This window comes from Equus asinus, chromosome 11, assembly GCF_041296235.1.
Source record: "Equus asinus isolate D_3611 breed Donkey chromosome 11, EquAss-T2T_v2, whole genome shotgun sequence".
Lineage (NCBI taxonomy): Eukaryota > Metazoa > Chordata > Mammalia > Perissodactyla > Equidae > Equus > Equus asinus.
In genome coordinates this window covers 66,667,592-66,680,120 of record NC_091800.1, presented here as the reverse complement: position 1 = coordinate 66,680,120, position 12,529 = coordinate 66,667,592, and the positions used below count along the sequence as shown (strand labels likewise).

General features: G+C 31.8%; 1 protein-coding gene across 3 annotated transcripts in view; it reads right to left on the bottom strand.

Moving 5' to 3' along the window:
- The window catches only part of GPC5 (glypican 5), a 1,278,940-nt gene that overhangs the window by 454,203 nt on the left and 812,208 nt on the right, over positions 1-12,529 (bottom strand). The gene's annotated exons all lie outside the window — the stretch shown is intronic.

The window sequence follows — 12,529 nt, the reverse complement described above, 5'->3', positions numbered from 1 at the left end:
ACCCTCTTCCTTGTCAACTGAACACTACTTTCTCTTTTATACACAATGTTCTCCAGCATCCCAAGATCATTTTCAGCCTAGGACCATTGCCCGTGCCTGGAATGCTCTTCCCTTGATGTCCATCTGACCGACTCCTCCTTGTGACTCAATCCCAACTTGAATGTCATCTCCTCAGGTAGGATTCTCTGACAAGACAGAATATAGTGCCTACCCATTTATTCATTATCATACACTCTTTTAAATCTTAATAGTATCTGGTTTTGTATGTTTGCTTATTTATTGTCTCACCCATTAGAAAGAATCACCAGTACCATTGCCTAAAATAGTGTCTGATGCAAAGTAAATCTTCTGTAATACTTGATAAATTAAAGAATAAATTATTAAGAATGTTAGTCTGAAATAGTGCAAAATGAGTTCTTATCCCATTTCTACTGTGGCTTACTCAAATTTATTATCTAAATCATCTTTCTATGTAAACCGCTAGCAATCGATAAAGGGAAAAGAGGAGAAAAAAAAAGATAAAATGCTATTTTAAGAAGGAAGTTATGTATATCTTAACTATATGACCATGGTTGTATCAATAGAATATCAATAGAATGTGGCAAGTTGGAAGATCCATGATTCAAAATGAAACAGCATGATTTCTTAGTGGAAAATTAAACTAAAATTTATCATCAGAAGTACTTGTTAAATGATAGAACAAAAGCTTTCCAGGCTATAAGTTCAGGGCATGTATTACTTCATAATCATCATATTGAGAATTATGTGGGATGCCACCTCAGCATGGCTTGATGAGCAGTGCTAGCTCTGCACCCAGGATCTGAACTGGCGCAACTCTGGGCCACCAGAATGGGGCGTGCAAGCTTAACCACTGCGCCACGTGGCTGGCCCTAGAACTTTATTCTTTTTAACATTAGGCATATAATGGGTTCTAAAAAAAGTTACTGCTCCAAAAAAGATTGTATATTTCAATTTAAAACAGCTAAACACTCTTAGTTGTACATAGTGTAAGTGTGCATATATTTTTATTAGTCTCTTCATGGTCGATAAAAAGAAATTTTGAGTAATTTCAAAATGTATTAATATGTAGTAAGTTTTGACTAGAATAGAGAATCATTTTAGAATCATTTGGAGAATTATTTAGATGTTTAGTGTACTAGCTAATTAAGTCAGTGTTTATCCATACCCAAAAAACCCTCTAAGACTGTAACTGTTATTTATTTTTGAATCTAAAAAAAAAAGCATTGGAATAACCATAAGCCTTTGTGCATTATATATGTTGGTCATTTGTTTATGAATAGCCTGATATATATTTAGTGATTTACTTAGTAACTTTTAATAATGAATTTTGTACCGCAGATCTACCACTCAAAACAAAATTTACAACAAAGCAAATAGTTCTTCCTCAATCCCATCCTTCTGCCTTATAGTCTGAGACAACCTGAGAATCTTTCCATTCCCATGGTTGTCCTTTCTTATGTTCCATTTTATTCAGTTTTATATGCATATGTATTCTGTATGTAGACCTTAAAAAGTATATTTGCTTATATTTGAGATATTTCTAACTTTATAAGAAAGATTTCATGCTGCGTGCAATCTTTAGGAACATACATTTTTACTTAATGTCATATTGCCAAGATAAATCCATATTGCTGTGTATCATTGTATTTCATTTGTTTTGGGTCTTAGATCAATCATATGAGTATCTAGTGGTTATTTCATCCCTCTCTCGCTGATGGACACTTCAACTGTTCCTAGAATTTTGCTATTGCGAGCAGCACTACTATGCATATTATTGTCCAAATCTCTGAGTGTACATATGCAAGTAATGCTCTTGAATCCATACCATGTTTTGGGGTTTAGAGTATATAACTATTCAATTTTTGATTATTTAGAAGATAATGCTGAACCATTTTCAAAGTGGTTGCACAAATATGTACTCCCATTAACAACATATCAAGATCCTTTGGCTCTATCTTCTTCAAAGCTTTTACTCCAGGCTTTATATTCCTGACAATACAATAGCAAGAAAATGGCATCATATTGCTATCTCGATTAGAATATTTAAGATCAATAATATTTTTGAATATCACATGTCGATTAATCTTATGTGCTTTCATCTCTATGAAATGCCTAGTTATATCTTTTGCCAGTTTTCTATTCGATTCTGGAATTTTCTTGTTCATTTTTAGGAGTTCTTTATGTATTCTTGATACTAATATTTTGCTGGTTGTATACAATTATACTATCCCAGTTTGTAACCTGTTTCCTTGCTTAGCTTAAGGAGCTTTTTAAGAATTAATGTTCTTATTTTAACATGATTAAATGCAATATTTACTGTTGTAGTCAATTAAGAAACAAAAAATATGAATTAAGAAATATTTCATTATCTCTTAATATGGCTGTTCATCTATATTTTTTAACCAAAAGTCTGAAAGTTATGTTTCTGACACACAATTTTTAGGGAAACCAGATTAAGTTTCAATATATGTTGTGAGGTAGGGATACACTTTTTCCATATGTATAATTATTTTCCAGGTTTATTTGGGGTATAGTCCTTCCATATCCCACTGATATGACAGGCCAATTTTCCATATTATAAAATTTCATATAATAATGGATCTCATCAATTTGACACTCTGCACCTATGCCACACTATCCTAGTAACCACAGTTTATAATAAGCCTTATTTGGTTTCTGAAGTATCTTCTTGCTGATCTTCTGAGTGTCCTATACATTCTTTGTTCTTTACTCTTCCACATAAATTTCAAAATCATATTTTCAAGTTTCATAAACAAGTGTTTAGGATTTTGATTGCAATAATACTGATCAGTTTAGGGAGATTCAGCATTTAACTCTATTGTCTTCTTGTCCATGAATATGATATATTTCAATTAATTTAGTTCTTCATTTTTATAATTTTCTCTGTATACTTTACATTATTAGATTTATTCATAGATACTTGACATTATCTTATACAACTTTAAATGATGTTTTCTCTTTAATTAAACTTTCCAGTTTGCTTCCTTTTAGAGAAATGCAGTGGATTTTTTCATATTAAGTATTCTTTATATATCACCATTTATTGGCCACCTTATCAAACTCCTCTATTACATCAAATAATTTGCTGGTAAGTTACTTTGTGTTTTCTATATAAATGATCATGTCATATGGAAAAATCACTTTTATTCCTAATTGACAATCATTATGTTCTAATTATCTTTTTTTTCTTATTGCCTGGGGTAGAATCTCCAAAATAATATGGATAGAAATGGTGATAATAGACTTAATTACTTTGTTGCTGCTTTTAAAGGGATTGCTCCTAATGCTTTAACACTTAGTATGTTTGTTCTAGATTTTTAATAGATACTCTTTATGTAAGTACAAATCAGTTCTAGCAAATAATATTAATTTTAAAAATATATCAATTTCACCTAGTTTTTAAAAATATTTGGTTTATAGTTGTTGATACTATTCTCATGCTATTGTTAAAATCTCTACTTTGTGTGTAGTAAGTATCCACCTTTTCATTTGTACCACTGTTAACTTTTGTCTTTTCCTCATCATCTGAACAGACATATGTTGACTTTGTTAGTTCTTCTTTAAGAAACAACTATCAGAAAGAGAAATTAAGAAAACAATCCCATTTATAATCGCATCAAAAACAATAAATTACTTAGGAATAAATTTAACCAAGGAGGTGAAAAACCTGTATACTAAAATATAAGACATTGATGAAAGAAATTGAAGATGACACAAATAAATGAAAAGACATTCTGTGCTCATGGATTGTAAGAATTAATATTGTTAAAATGTACATACTACTGAAAGTAATCTACAGATTCAACGCAGTCCCTATCAAAATTCCAATGGCATTTTTCAGAGAAATAATACAAACAATTCAAAAGTCCATATGGAACCCCAAAAGACCCTGAATAGTCAAAGCAATCTTGAGAAAGAAGAAGAAATCTGGAGGCATCATGCTCCCTGATTTTAATCTATGTTACAAAGTTAGAATAATCAAACCAATATGGTATTGGCATAAAAACAGACATACAGATCAGTGGAACAGAATAGAGAGCCCAGAAATAAACCCAAGCATGTATGACGAATTAATTTATGACAAAGGAGCTAAGAATACACAATGGAGAAAGCATAGTGTCTTCAGTAAGTGATGCTGGGAAAATTGGACAGTCACATACAAAAGAGTGAAACTGAACCACTATCTTAGATCATACACAAAAATCAACTCACAGAGGACTAAAGAATTGAATGTAAGACCTGAAATCATACAACTTCTAGAAGAAAATATAGGCAGTATGTTCTTTGACATTGGTCCTGGAAATGATGTTTTGGATTTGACATAAAAAAAAAAAAAACACACCAAAGCAAAGGTAACAAAAGCAAACTTAAACAGATGGGACTACACTAAACCCCTCTGTACAGCAAAGGGAACCATCAACAAAATAAAAAGGCAACTTACCAAATGGGAAAAAATATTTGCAAATCACATATCTGATAAAGGAACTGAATAGACACTCTTCCAAAGAAGACATACAAATGGCCAACAGGTACATGAAAAGATGTTCAACATCACTAATCATCAGGGAATTGTAAATCAAAACCACAATGAGATATCACCTCACACCTGTTAGAATGGCTATTATCAAACAAACAAAAAACAATAAGAGTTGGAGAGGGCTCAGAGAAAAGGAACCCTTGTTCACTGTTGGTGGGAATGTAAATTGGTGCAGCCACTGTGGAAAACAGTATAGAGGTTCCTCCAAAAATTAAAAATAGAACTACCATATGATCCAGAAATTCCATTTCTGGGTAAATATCCAAAGGAAACAAAAACACTGATTGAAAATATATACACACCTCCATGTTCATTGTAGCATTATTTACTATAGCCAAAACAATGAAAGCAATCATAGTGCTCATTGATGGATGAACGGATTTTTAAAAACATTATATATATATATATATATATATATATATATATAAAATATTGTTCAACCTTAAAAAAGAAGAAAATTCTGCTATTTGCAACAACATGGTTGAAGCTGGGAAGCATTATGCTACTTGAAATAAGTCAGACAGAGAAAGACAAATACCCACAATCTCACTTACATGTGAAATCTCGAAAACACACACACAAACACACACACACACACAAACTCATAGATACAGAGGACAGACTGGTTGGCAGTTTCCAGAAGTACAGCTTGGGGAGTGAGTGAAATGAAATGAGTGAAGGTGGTCAAAAGACACAAACTTCTAGTTACAAAATAAGTCACGGGGATAAAATGTACAACATGGTGAGATTAGTTAACAATACTGTATTGTATATTTGAAAGTTGCTAAGAGAGTGGATCTTAACAGTTATCAAAGAAAAGAAAAAATTTAATTATCTGTAGTGATGGATGTTAACTAGACATGTGCTGATCATTTTACAATATACACATATATCAAATCATTATGTTATATACCTGAAACTAATGTCATATGTCCATTATACCTCAATTAAAAAATAAGTAGGGAAAAGGTGCCATTAAAGGTAAATTAAAAAACCAGAGAGAGAATATCCTAAAGGCCAGCAATCTTTAGAATATTTTAAGAACCCACACTGAATCCCTAACTGTAATAGTTTTATATTACCGAATTGTTAACACAAATAGTCTCCAGGAATAGGCTTTAGTTGAAATTTTTGTAAATACCAGTCATATATCTAAATGATTATGGGTCAATGGTATTATTACCATATGAAATATATTTTCTTAGACAAGTAGAGTGATCTTTTCAAAATGATTTTCATTATTTGCCATGTAAATATTATATATATTTGATCATTTTAGAAAAACACACTCATTCATCCTTATCTTTTAGAAAGTGCTTTATTTCTTGCCCATTGAACGTGAGATTGTGCTTGTCATTGTCAGCTTCAACTCTCTCCTTATATGAGGCTGGAAAATAGATTAGAGGAAATGGGAATAGATAATAACACATGTTCAGTAAACTTATATGGAAAGAAATTAAAATGCTAAATTAACTTTACATAAAACAGGTTTTGGCAGAATATAAAACTCTGCCACATTTCATTTAGATAATTTAATGATGAATGTTACATTGCTTAGTTCAAAATTTCAAACTGATTTTACAAACACTAAGGATGTTTGATTGAAATGTGGTCAGTGTTAGGAGGGTGCTATTGAAATGTTAATTTTATAAAAATCACGCTAAGATAGGTTCATTTTAAAAATAGAAGGCATCAATATAAATCAGGCCAGTCATATTATTCTGTTTCAATACGTTTGACTCATATCAAAATAGCCTAGCTTGCCTAGTTTGTCAAAAGCAGCAGAATTTGAGAACTCATGAAATGAAATAAAATAGCTTTAAGAAAAATAAAACAGTAAAATACCATAATTTCAGTTCCATTTCAGAGGAAAGGAAAATAAAAGGAGTAGTTTAAGGACAAGAATATTAGCACAACCACAAAATCAAACTGAAAGCACTGCACTCTCTCTCATAATATAGGGCAATTGAACTTCCCTTGGTCTTCCAAACTCTATCACTAATTAGCAATTTCCTGTTCTCCCTGGCTCCTGGGATGTAGGCACAGACATATTGATCTAAATGATGGCGAAGTATCACTTTGCAGTAAGTGTCTAAGTGGTGTTGCAACACACTGCACTTTCTGAGAACCTGAACGAAGGAGACCAGCAGATCTATCTCATTATCAAGAAATAAGACAAATGTTGGTTCCCTGATAAATGAAATAGAAAACAAATGGTTGTTGTGAACTTGTTGTGAACCATCTCATCATGGTACTGTTTCGTGTATTATCTATTTAAATTCTTTAATTAAAATATTAAAGATATAAATATTGTGTCCTAGATGGAGAGAGAAAATATGATATACTAAATAATTTTGTAATATATGAAAGTGAAGTACAAGGAAATGTGTGTAAAGCAATATGATAAATTAACACTTACAGGTTTAAATAAATCCCCCAAAGATGAAGTTTGAATACCTTACCAAGGCTGGAGTAATAGAAAGTCGTGAGAAGCCTCAGGATTTATTAGGACTTACAATCTTAACTTAAGAGCAATGAGAAAGAATGGAAGTGTTTTCAGCAGGAGATTGACATTAAAACATTCATGTTTTTAAGGCATCATTTGGCATCAAGAATGGCTACATGGAAACCAGTTAGGAAGTTCCTGCAATGTTCCAGGGAGAAGATTTCTTGACGAGCAATTGACAGGAATTGATGATTGGTTAGACATGGATGGGAACACCTAGTGAAGGACTTCAGAATGAAAATAGACAATCAGAGCTCAGAGCAATGGACACCACACCCCGAAGAAGGCAATTATAGAGGCTATAGTTGAGCAAGAAGCTGCAAACGTACGGGGTTGTGGCCCAATTTAAGAGTCAAACAAGAGGAGGTAGTGAGAGGTTCCAGAAAATGATGAGAAAAGATAATTGAAGATGTCAGAGAATTGAGAAGTCAAGTTATCAAACTCATCATCAAGGTCAAGAACGGAAATTTTAGGATTGCAGTAAGACAATTTATAAACATATGATATGTCCTACACAAGAGAACAGTGATTTCTCTCTCAGAAACTACAACCTCCGTCTCCTTTCATGAGTATCCAACTTTCACTGTCTTTGCACCTAACTTCTCAATCTTCCTCTATTTCATATGTGGGATGCTGCCACAGCAAGGCCACTGACCAGTGGTGTACGTCTACACCTAGGAACCGAACCCGAGCTGCAGAAGTGGAGCATGCTAAACTTAACCACCAGGCCACAGGGCTGGTGCCACACTTAACGTTTTTGTTGGTAAAGTTTTTCCTCTCAATAAATGCTACCCTCTAAATTTTTATAACCTTTGACTGATTATATGCACAAAAGTTTCTTTAGTATTTAATCAATAAACAATTTTAATAGGGAATTTGGCAAAAATTTCACGTTGCTTGTAATCACTGAATTTTATTTTTATACATACTTGAACTTGCTAAATCAGCACTTCAACTCTTAACTATGCAATCAAAATAATTTTGAAGAAAATTTGAAAAAATATATGTTTTGCTGTAAAAGTCCCTAAAATATTCATAGTTTTACTTTACAATTATCAATACAAATAGCTTCTTTTAATCTCATAATTTAATCCCTACTATGTTTTCATCTTTAATCTTGAGAAAAATATCTATGGCTTTCATAAATCTTTTACACAAAATTTAGAAGCTGGTAGCAATATATGATTCAGCAATGTGCTTTTAGAGATTAGGCCTACATTAATTTCCTCCATAAATGCTTGCTAAGATAAAATTTATTGTAAAATATGAAAGTAAAGCCCTTGGAAGTCTTTTTTACTGGGAAGAAAATCAGAACAAATTAATGATGCTTGTAATTTGGTATTTTTAAACTATTTTATCATCTAATCTCTTCTTTGCTTGAGAATGTGGACATATTTCTTTTTATCCAAACTTTCTTGAAACTAAAATATAAGTGAATTACAATTTTCATTATTTTGCCAATAAATATTTCGTAAAATATGCCTATTATTAAAATATTAAGATTTTTTAAAACTAAGAAGGAATAGAGCAAGCAAATGCAATTCTGAAAAGCACGAGCAAATGAAAAGAACTCTCTTGTTGCTTTATGACAAGATGATATTCATGAGATGATATTTTCATGTTTTACAACACAGTGGCCTCTCTGATGACACTAAATGTTATACATAGAAAATAGAAGGAGGAAATTTTTTTCATTGTTTTTACCCATTAAAACAAAATTGAGTTTTTATACCTGTTGGAAGGAGAAGTCAAATATTTAGGTTTTTATAAAAGTCACTAGTAATATCTTTAATTTTCAGTACAGCCATATGACTGATTTTATATTTCAAACTTCAACAATTTCAAATCCAGTGCTTTCTACAAGAAAGAACAATCACAATTACATTGCTTAAAATATTAGAGAAATGTTTCAAAATGAGAAGTTTTTTAAAGCATCTGAAAAACAAAGATTATTTTTGTTTTTATCTAATACCAAATAACTATTTCATTTTATAACTTTTTAAATGTTTAAAATATTATTTAAAATTAAGATTCAATTAGATTTCAGAAACTTGGGATAGATACTAAAAATTTTGATTGCATCTACTTGCTTAGCATACACTTATGGGTTGGATTATGAACAGTGCCATTGAATGGAAGCCTTCTTTCCCCAATTTGACCTGTTTCCATCACTATGTATCATTACTGCTTCCCTGAAAGTAAATAGCAACCATTATCTGCATATAATTTTATTATGAAAACATGTAATAATGTAAATATTTTCTGATTGATGCTAAGCCAAAATTTCATATCTTGCCAACATTAAATATTAAAATAGCATTAATTATTCTCTAAATTTTGGCATTTAATTTTTATCCTGTGTATATTTTTGGTGTAACATGTAAAAATGACAAAAAATAAACACTTGGCTACAAAAAGTAGACGCTTGACTAATGTACTCATCCTCATTTATTTTTGTTCATAGGTACAAATACTCTGCACACTTAATGGCCTAATACAAAGAAAAAATATTTTTGTAGATATTTGCATATGTGCATGCTTAGCATCATAAATACACTTAACTCGTTGTAAAAACATACCTTTAAAAATAAGCTACCCATTGTAAATTAGAAAATACATATTTGTTTTAAATAAATTATTATAATCATGAGACTATCTTGCTTTAACTGTCCTTTAATGCCTTCTGAAAATGTCCAGATCAGTAGAAACAAGTACATGAGTTTATTAAAATTAATTTTAAAATAGTATTTTTGCAGTAGTTTTGGAATTTCTCTAGCTCAAAAGCACAATCCCCTATTTTCATATATAGTCAATCAACATTTTTCTGTGTGTATGAGATCAAATATTCTTAAAAGTTCTTCAAAGTGCACAGTGCTAGCTCATTGTGTAGTTATAATACCATTTAGTTCAGTCCTAAATGGAAGGTGGAAAAAAACATGGCAGAAGTCTACTTAAAATTATCAAACATGAGTCTCGAATATGTCTCCCATTTTCATGAAATAGGGTGAATAAATATTACACAAAACACTTAATGGCTTCTTAAAAATTTCTGGTTTAATGTCATTGATTACTCAAACACATATGGCCTTCTCATTTGAAATCTATGAGGCAAATATTTATAAACGGAAAATTATTCCCCAACCTTAATACATTACAAGCATAATAAAACATTCCGCCCTGAAGGACAATCTTTATCACTAGGCAAGAGAAACACGAAAAAATATTGGAAATAGAAGATGTTGTAGACAAATAACCTCAAACACACACATATGTATATTCACTTCCAGCATCTGTTCTTTGGATAGAAATAATATTTTGAACAGTTCTTCATTGTCCTCTCCCTTTCTTTAAGGCTGAGTGTATATAAGGGATCAAATCCAACTTAACAGGGTGATTGCAAATATCTACTTTTTTGGATGATGAAAAATTCCATTTTCTAAAATAAAATTCTGATCTCCTTCCAAATTAAACTGCAATCATTTTAATATGTTGATCGCTTACTTTTCACTGTGCTGTTACTTCTCACAACATTCCCATGCAGTACACACATAGCTCTCATGCTTTAATTGCAAAAACCAAGGATTGAAGCAGTTACATAAGTGAATCGTCTCGAGCCATTTGAGTAGTAAATGATGAAGCTGGGAGGGGGCACGGATCCCCTTGACTTCAAAACTCACGCTATTAACACTCTATTTATTGTCTGTCAATCATCTTTACTCCTCACTGCTAAAGCCACTTACAGATGAATAAGAGAGAACAGACAAACAATGCAGAAGCTACCAAACCAATATCTTCAGCTTGTTTATTCTAGTCCCATTAAGAAGTACTTTCTTCCGAAAGGCTTAAGCAACATTCAGATACATCCCATCTCACCTAAGAAATACAGTTTAGTATTATGCATTTAATCAAAACTTCTGAAATGTGTTGATGAAAAACTCGAAGGATTTCAAATATAAGAAAAGGACACATTTGAGAATGTTTGGGGTGGGGCGTGGCTGAGATGAGGGGAGACTGATGATGTTATTAATAAACTTTTCACGACCTATTTCAGAGATTTTTAGTGCAAAAAAAAGGGGAATTTGCACATATGCCTTTAATTGCGCAGTTTATATACCCAGTTGCTTTTGTATTGTGGAAAACTGTAATTACTTCTTACTTTGCCACACAATCAAAATTTTAATCAGTGCTCTAATTTTTTTTTGTTATTGAAATTATAATAAAGAATCTCCTACTGAGTGCATCTTAGTAAGCGTGTAAAACATTCCTCTCTAAAAAATCTTATAATGGTCTGGCAAAGATCTGAAGACAAGGAGGCAATTTGAAACCTTATCAATCGTCAACACAGTCGGTGTATTATTGTGCTTATATTTCAACCAGATATTTCAGTCGCCACTATTTTGCTTTACAGTTAACATTATTGTGAATATAAAAACTGAGAAAACTATTTAGAATTTAGTCTTCTCTTTAATGAAAGTTCAACTTACATCATTCATCAAATTCTCATTAAGTGACAAAGGATCTAAAGACAAAGGGAGGAACCAGATGAGAGAAAATAGCTTAAACTTGCAGACTTTCTTCATTTATTCAGAAGATATAAACTGGAGGTAGTTTGTAATAATTATGCTTTAATATACATTTCTACTTTGTTTTCTGTCTCAATGAATTTAGGGTGTACTCATGTGCATTAAAAGATTGAGAAAAAAAAGAAAGAGAGAAAGACTGGATCATTGACAAAATTATTCATTCAGATTTCACTGAAGACTGAGCAGAGATAATACATAGGCAATTAAAGATTCAATATAGGACATCGCCTTATTAGAATGTTCTAAAAAATCTATTTAGACTTTTTTTGTTAAACTGCCTAAGATGAATTTTAAAATGATGGGAGCAGTAAAAATTAATTATAATTTAAATGACCCTAAACTATAAAATATGAAAAGAACTGCCTGCTATTTTTATTAGAATCAATCAACTTTGAGAACAAAAATGATGGATTATTGTTGTAGAAGCAGAAAGAGAGGAAGGAGCGAGACCATTCAGGGATCCCACGGAGTGTGGTGGCGGGTGTAGTTGGCCAAGGAGTGTGATAGCAGGTGACAGTGCCCTGAAGACTCAGCCAGCCTGACCTCGGAATTAGGTGCTATGTGTTCTGCACCAGCATGGCCAACTTACCTTGTCCTAAGGAGACATGTTCTCTCTAGCTCCAGCTTCTTCTCTTGGAAAACAGGGAACAGTTAAGAAATGTGATTACTTTCTAAGTAAAAAGTAATACAAAAATATGTTGTTAATGAAGTTAAATATTTTAGAGGGAGTTAAACTGAAAAATCCTCTTAAGAGTCCCCCAACTTCTGTTTCTATTTTCTCTGGGCCAGGGAAACAATGCTAAGAATACTTTTGCATATTTCTGGTAATTTTCACATAATGAACCTACACACATATCTTTG